Raw genomic sequence first — 9,409 nt, forward strand, 5'->3', positions numbered from 1 at the left:
GAACAAAAAAAGTCAGGCACTTATTTCGTTTTTCATTATTAAAACCACTCTTGAAATCCACACTTTCAAAGTGTTACTTCTACTCAGAAGTTTTGTTTTCATTGTAATTATTCCGATTTTTTTTATATCAATAAATGAGTTTGGTTGATCTTGGGATTAATATCTTTTCCGCTATTAACATAATTTTTTTTTTTTTTTATCAGTTTACAATGTTAGTCGAGTTACATAATTCGTAATGCATAAGTCGTAATACATAAAGATAAGTCGTAATACTATTACGTAAATGATACAATTCAGTGTACTAACAATATAAAGCTAGGTTTCCGAAAGAAGATCACAAGGATCTTATCATCGGGACCTTAAAAAGTAAAAATATTTATTTATAACATATATATATATATATATATATATATATATATATATATATATATATATATATATATATATATATATATATATATATATATATTAAAAGTTTATAGTATTTACATTATGTAAAGATACAACACATTATAATATATAATAGGCTGAAGATTTAACAAACACATTTTACATAAATTTGTAGTAGAATTTAAGAATGTTGTCCATAGAGAGAATGTTTTTTTTTTAACCTAATTTTAAAAACATGAAGAGTAATAGAAGGATCAAATTTGGTAATACTATTTTATTCCAAAGATGGGGTGCACAATATGAATTACAAAGTTGATTGAACTAAGTTCTACAAAAAGGTTCATTTAAAAAACTATTATTTCTTAATGTGTACTTATTTATTGGCTTTAAAGAAAAAAGGTCATTAAAAACAAATAAAGATAAGTCTTTTTTCCATATAAAAGTAAAACATAAAACATTAAATATGATCAGTTTATAAACATCTAGAACCTTCATACAATCAAAAAAATATTTTGAATTTGAAAAGCGATTTCATAAATATCAGTATGGGATAGATTAGTATAGTCAAAGAACATTATACCTTTCAATTTAGAAGCTTTGTTTAAGTCATTTACATAGATTAAAAATAGAAGTGGTCCGAGAATAAAACCTTGAGGGACACCACAAGTTATGCTCAGGGGTTCACTTTGCTGACCATCATTACCATACACAAGTTGTTATCGATTTGTTAAATAGCTTTCAAACCATTTTAAGATTTTATTGCTTAAACCATACTGTTTAATTTTTTGGATTAAAATGTGATGATCGACCGTATCAAAAGCTTTTAATAGGTCAAAATTGAGATTTTTCAAAAGATTAAGAGAATTTTCAAAAGAGAACATGCCATTATTCAATTTATAAATTGAATAATGGCATGTTCAGTTGAACTCCCTTTTTTGAAACCATACTGATTTTTATGAAGTAAATTGTTGTAATTAAAATAATTGTATACTCTGTTAAAGATAATTCTTTCAAATATTTCAGCAAATATAGAAAGAACAGAGATAATACGATAATTACTGATATTGGATCTGTCGCCTTCTTTATGAATAGGGTTAACCCTGGCAAGTTTTAAACGTTCAGGAAAAATACCTTAATGAATAGATGCTCTGAAAATTTTAAAAAGGATATTTTTTAATTGTTCAATCAATAAAAATATTTCAATTAACTTCATTTGCACCAGGTGCTTTATTTTTTTTAAAAGATTTGATAGCTTTTTTAAACTCATCAAATGGTAGTTCGTTAGATAATTCTTCAGGTCGAATATCTTTATCAATAGGTATCAAAAAATCATAAAATGAAGTTTGGATTTTTGATTTCGAGGTTTGAACTGTTCATTAAGGTATATACTGTTACGATCATATACGCCCGTGTCGGAAATGTTTGCCCCTGATTGATCACTATTGCTCTGTAAACTATCTGTCAAATTGTATTTCTCATCATTGCCTTGTGAATCATTTTTCCTAGGCCAATTATAATCTTAACTGGAAACTTCTGAATGTGGACGGAGATTAGAATTGTGTGCTAAAATAATCATAAAGTAAAACAAAAATAAACTGTCATTGTGAAAGTTAGCAGTTTAGTAAAGAACTGCTAAAAAAAAACTTTTGTTTGACTTTTATTTTTTTACTGTTAGTTTTATCAGAATTGTCAATATGTTTTCCTGTTTAGTCGTTGACATATGAAACTGGCACAAGAAAAAAAATTGTGTTTTGAAACTGAAATCTTTAACACTTTTAAGAAGAGTATAAGCTTAACATTTTTTTATTTTAAATTCTGATTTTTTATAATTAAAAACAAGTTTAAAAAAACTGAAATTATTGTTAGAAATAGTTCAGGTTCTCAACTTTTCAAGAATTTTTTCAAAAGACGTGTTATTTTATTCATTTTTTAATGCAAATAAAATCTTTGCTCTAACGTTATTTAAAATGACGATGTCACAAATATAAGGCAAATAAAATAAAAATTTTATGGTAACCTTCTCTTAAAAATGTTTTATATGTTGTTACTTTTAATACTAAAAAATCGAAAAAAGTTTAAAAAAAATGTTTTTTACATATAAAATTTCAAAGTTAATAAGAAATTAGAAGTTAGACTAAGTGTTTAGGAGTATTAACTAAGTATAGTCGAACGTATTTTTAGACTTGAAAATAGAACAATGTACATACTTTTCAATGGATATTTCGCTCGATTAATGTTTATTAGTTCAGACCTAAAATTGATAAAAAAATAAAGAAAGTAAATAATTGCTTTGTTTTAATATAACACTAGAATTCGGGTCGTTAAAGATAACACTAGAGTTATGGTCAATCATTGTTTATTGCAAGAAAAATATGACAAAATGCAAGAATCAAATGCCGAAATTATAAAAAACCAACAACAGCTGTCTTTAAATATTGCCATTAACTCATCATTACTCCGAAAATTTATTGAAAATTCTATTAATTCCAATTCAATAAACTATCATTCCTTTAATCGAAATCGAACTCAAAATAAAGAAAAACACACTTTACCGTAGATGATCTAAATAAAAAATCACAAAAGTCTAAGAGAAACAATACACGCTTTTTTTTATAAGCATAACGCTTATAAGGATATAGAGGCTCAGATTTGGAAAAAAAAATAAAAATATGTAAGCACATTCCTGAGCCTCGATAAACCATTTAAAAGATTGAAATTTTATTTAATTAAAAATTTTTAATATATATATTTCTAAATTTAAACCAGCAAAAATCGAAGTTCGTTTTGCAATGCAACAACGACTTTTTGAAGTAATGAAGTCATTGTGTTGCAAAACCTAAACCTCAATACTTGAACAGAAAAACATAAAGTTTAAGAGTCGCTCCGAAGTGTTTTATTTTCATCTCTTTTTTTATCTCTAGCTTTTAACGTGTAGTCTATTTAATACCATATTCAATATGTTAATTTTATTTCTAAGTCATATTTTCAGATACTGTTAAAAATAGTAATAATAATGTCAAAGAGAATAAAGAGAAAGCAGCCTACATTGACAGCGTTTAGTTTCACAATATGTGCACAGAGGTGAAATGAGTGCAACACGATGGCCGTTAGAAGCTGTATAAACTAGTGTTGAATGCGAACATTACAAAAAATTATTTAAAAGCCAACAAGGACTAGCTTTTTATGTTAAAGTTATTCACAGAATTAGCAAACAAGATTGTAAACATTCACAAAGAAACAAAAAGAAATATAAGAAAGAAATAGAACCATTATTACAGAAATGGAATGCGACATACAGAGAAAATTGTATCAGAACAAATTATATAGATCCAAGTTACGACAAAAAATGGGGACGACACCAACCTGGACAAAGGCTCAATGTTGACCAGAGCCCAATTCTTTTTGTTGTTTATGGTAAAAAAAACTTACGAGTATGTACCCAAGGGTCAAAGTGCAACACATAATACATGGATCTCACAACCGGGCTCAGGATTGGAAAAAAGGCAATCTTGCCCTAAAATTATGTTTCGGCCAGAAGGAGAGCAACCAAAGCTAGTCAACATTTAAAGAGGTCAAGGAAAACACATTTCAAAAGACGAAAAGTTAGCAAGGTACAATGATATTGACGTTTATTTCCAACAAAATGCTTCGTTAAACTAAAACGTTTTTAAACACCGGTGTGATAAAACTCTCCTTCCATTTGTCAAAGAAAAAAAGCTTGATAAATTTTTTCTTTTGCTGCACAATTTGAAGAGACAGATGCAGAAGAGTTTTAAAGATGCTGTGACTGCTGCTAAAGGACTTCTCTGGTACGGTCTACCAAGTGCGTCTGACCTTTGCCAACCAGTTAACGATTTTTGATGTTTAATTGCCATTAAACATCAAAAATGGCTTGATAAGATAATCATTCTGATTGATGGTTCATTAATAAAATGCCCTACACTGCAAAAGAGAGACGAATTTTGATTACACATTGGACAGGGGAAGCATGGAAAGCTTTAAACTCTTCGAAGTATGACAAGCAACTGAAGAAATGTTGGACAATAACACTGTGTTTAATGACTTCTGAAGGCTCAGAAGATTCACTTGTTAAACGAGAGAACCTTGAGGGTTATAAATTGCCCCTACCATCCATCATTGATCCTGGTAGTGATCAACCCAAAGGAAATCAGGGTGATATTCAACCGGTGGAGGTAGATGACGCTATAAATGAAGATGTCAAAAAAATTCTTCCCGATTACACCTTTATTTGTACGGACGAAAAGAAATGCAAAGATCATATCTTTGATTTCATTAATAGCATTTGTATATGGTATATATGTTTTATTTTTTATTATTATACTACAATATTAATTCAGCTACATTAAAACCAAAACAAATACAGAGCATAAGTCAACTTTTTATTTTTCTTATACCCAATAACCTTTAGCAACGTGCACACTTTTAGAAAGTATTAAAATAAGCTTTAATAGAAATATGCTTAAGCTTAAGCAAATTTTTGAGTCTCTTTTAACTTTTTGCTTAAGCATACCCGAGCTTGTTACAAAAATTTCATACGCTTATAAAAAAAAAAACATTTTTTCTCAACCTTGCGGCTAATAAAATAAAAACCAAAAACAAAAGAGAAACAATTGGATTCATTGTTGTACTTGAAAAATCCTTATTAAATTCTAATTGTAAAATTGTCACAGAGTTTTTCAATGCCATAGATGTGAATGATAGCAAAGAACACATGCAGTGTTACCGAAATAGTAAAAACGGAAACATTGGAAATCAAACCAAGAATAAATCAATTGGTGTTATTCAAGTAGTCTTTAAAATTCGTCTCCAGCAAGACTCTCTAAAAAAAAATAAACTAAATGGCAAAGAACTTTTTAAAGGGGTTTACAAAAAACTGCACTGCAGAAGACCGTACTGCAGCCGAACAAGAGGCGTTCGTTGAACTAAATACAGAAAAAAAAAATACAAAAACGCTGAACTGGAAAAGACTCTGCAAAACCAGCCCTTTTGCTATATCATCTACCGCCTTACAGGTACCATACGCTGCATTAACACAAACGAATCAAAAAAGAATTCGAGATGTCAATAAATCAGCAAGGAACAAGCTGAAATACAACTCAAGTTAAGAGGCGTATACCTTCGAAACAATTTAAAATAGAACCCGAAAGATACGCACAACAAACATTACTAAATACTGCAACTACACCCAAACACAACTACATCTACTTTTGGGCTAACAACCCTTGCTCTTTAAATAGCGACGACATACTAGAGCTTAAAGATAGAATCATCACTTTCCCAAAAAACAAACTAAAACCAGATGTTATCTTCGTAGCTGAAACGTGGTTCAATAAAACATCTGACACCTCAATTGATGGATATCATTTGCATAGAAAAGATAAAGGCAGCCAAAGAGGGGGTGTGGCAATTTATATTAAATCTACTATTCTTGCTGTATTAATTAGTATAAAAAACTCTAACATTTGGACAAAGTATCAAGTTCGGTAATGAAAAACTCCTCCGAGGATGTATTTATCAACCTGAAGATAATAACGACGATACCCTCATGAAAATAATTTCTTCAATCAAAGTCGCGAAATGCAAAATTTCGGAACTTTACCCACACAACATATGAAGAACTTGTTGTTGATGAAAGTGCCCTAGTTGTAGCGCATATCAACAAAGAATAGCCTAGTGACGCCATGTTTCAACAATGCTTAGGTGAGGGTTTTTTAACTCAAATGATAACATTTCCAACTTATTGTAACTCAATAAACAAAGCACCGGGTAATATTCTTGACCTTGTCATTACAGATAAACCAAACAGAGTTAGACACCTCAAAAAACAATGATCCGATTTGAGACACACGTAAGGGTAATGCTCACTTCCTAATCACTGGACATTTTGAAACTATGAACTTTGAAGTACCAGCTATTTTTTATTCATGTTATATTTGGAGCAAAGCGAACTATCAAAAAATATCATGGATAACGATTGGGACAAAGACTTTACTAATCATTCAGCAAACTTTAACTTCAAACTACTTATATATAAATATATGGAAGCTGTGTGCAAGTACATTTCAGTGACTTCTGCTCCATTTAAAACAAAAAAAAGAACCTCGGACGACACCTAAATTTACAGAAACGGTTTTTCATAAACGTAATCTCTGGAGACAATATACGCTTCTGGAGACAATATACGCTCTGGAGCAATATACGCTTCTGTAACTAAAACACATGAAATACTCTGGAATAAGCATAAAGTAGCCTGTAAGCATATGATACATTATGATACATAAAACATCGTCAATAGCATGATAAATGGCCAGTTTTACAAGTGCGCAACAATTTAAAATTTTTTTGTTCTTAACGAGTAGTAGCACGTAACCATTGGTTACATGGCTTTTTAACAATACGTAACAATCTCCAAAATAATCAAACCTCCAAAAATAAAAAATCTTTACATTGTACAGTTCATGCTCAGAAGCTTGCGGCCGGACGTTTTGGTTGACTTTTCTAATCAAACTATTGCAAAATCACTATTTTCTTTATTTTGAAGCAACCTTTAAATCACTCACTAAAAGAAAAACTTATCTAAGATCTCTCGTCAAATGATAATTTTTCAGGTTGTCGGGTACTGGTCAGGCTTCTCAAACATACGAGTCTGAGTCAGAATTATTAAAATTTGTATCTAGCTGATATGAATGGATTGCTCATTGTTGAATAAAAATAGTATTGGAAGTTTTTACAACGATGCTAACTTCTGCAACGATTTTTTGATCACACAAACATAGTTGTGCGTTATTTCAACAGTTGTTTTTGATCACACAAACATAGTTGTGCGTAATTTCAACTAGTAATTACAGGAATCTTGGGTAATGTGTTCCAATAACTTTTTTGAGTATTGATTGCAGTATTGATTGCGAGACATTAAGTTATCAGACTGAGGTGTCAAAAATTTTTTGATCAAAGGCTCAAATACTTTACTGATAATATAGAGAAGATTAAACGGATAGAAGTCGTAGGAATCAAAATGAGTTTTTAAAAGTTAGAACTACAGTTACCATTTTCCGGCATGCAGTAAAACAAATTTATTAATTAGTTTAGAGAGAGTTGAAGAGAGTTTTGAAAAACACTTTTGTAAGACAATGACATTAATTTTGTGTACAATTTCTTTAAATGGAGGAAACCAATTATAACCCATGAGAATTGCGAGATCTGAAAAAGTAATAGCCAAGTTAAAATTATTATAGCACCATTAACCATTATTCAAACTTGTTTCATTCACAAGTACTGAAGTAAAATTTCATCAAAAAACGTCTTTGGGAAAAAGTAAAAAAAAAATTGTGAGTTAAATTAATTTTTGTCAGGAGACAGGCAATGTTGAATCTTTTGAGTATTATAGAGTTGGAGGAGAATTTGTTAATAGAACAGTACAAAAGGTCTGAAAAATTGTCTTTTTAGACAAAAGCAAAAAAAAATTTATTGAAAAGATGAAAGAAACTTCTCAAGTTCATTTCAGTTTTACTATCACATCTGTTAAGATTACATTTTTTCTAATAAACATAATCTATTTCCATCAATTACTACAATAAATAATATATGTTTTCAAATATTTAGACATTCGCTAACAAGAAATACATCTTATTTTACATTTAAGCGGAAAAAACTTCTCTACGAATGCTTTCACCTAATTTTCTGTATTTTTTTCCACAAACGAAGGTAACACAACAAAAAAATATTTTATAAAAGATAGTGAGTTCACTGACAAGAATACCTTATAGCTGATGAATTTGCTTCACGCATTTTCTTGAAGTAAAGTTATCAGCTGTAATTTGGTTTTTAAGTATTTTTAGGTCCTAATGTTGATTTTGTAGATGGCTGCGTAAAAAGTACCCCTTATTAAAAATATTTTTGTTGTTTACCTTACCAGAAATATAACATAATATAGTCTTGTAAAAACGTTGAATGTTAAATATGTTTCTTAATTTCAATTAACATTGACCATCGAAATTTGATGAAGTTTTTTTTTACATAAGCGGTTTTATTTGTGCTTTGTTAATTTCGGAGTGCGAAATTCAAAATTGGCATTTGTTTTAACGCGTAAATTTCAAGCACAAACCGTTTTTTTAATGATATATTTAAAAATTACATAAGTAGTCTTTCGAAGATGAAACTTCTATTTGGATTGAATATGTGTGTTTTATGTAAAGTGCGATATTACTAGTGTGTACATATAATAGTCTAAAAAAATTTTCATAACACTGGTATTCATATTCTGTGAGAAGACTTTGAATCACGCACTAAAGATTAGCACAAAAAGTATTGAAGGTGGAAGTTTTCTTTTATAAGAACCTTGCATCTTACTGATTTCTTGATGAAATTGTTTACTTTGCGCATCAAATACATCACACATGTTTTCAGGGAAAAGATTCAGATGAAAATTCATAAATTGTAATTTGAGTGACATATTACAGCTTCAACTTTCATAGCTTTTCATCATATTCTTTATTTGAGATTCAAAATTTGCAGCTTTATATTGTCCAAGAAAATAATTGAACTGGTATCAGAGCGTCATCAAATTGGTGGTCGAGTAGCAGCTGTCTTAACTGTAATCCAATGAAAATACCTTCTGTTACTTTGACAGAACTCAATTTGAGGAATTTTCTCTAAATTTAAAAAAAGTCAATGTATCATAATCTTTGGGTTTTGATTGAAAGTTTAGTTAGGATTGCAATGACTTTCCGTTCAGTTAGGATTGCAATGACTTTCCATTCGGCACATACAATCCACTAATGCTTATTATGCTGTATAACTTTCAAATATTTTTGTAATTTTTTTAAGGTTTCTTGCATGATCATTGAATATACCGCAGTCACGGATGGTAGCTGATTGCCAAAATGTAACAATACAGCTTTGACACTCGTTTTGAAGCATCAATATAAAGACGTCATTCAGTAGAATTGTGTTCCTGCTTAAAAAATTAAAATAAACCGTCAATTTCATAACAATAACA

The sequence above is a fragment of the Hydra vulgaris genome, chromosome 13, assembly GCF_038396675.1.
Source record: "Hydra vulgaris chromosome 13, alternate assembly HydraT2T_AEP".
In the NCBI taxonomy this organism is placed as follows: domain Eukaryota; kingdom Metazoa; phylum Cnidaria; class Hydrozoa; order Anthoathecata; family Hydridae; genus Hydra; species Hydra vulgaris.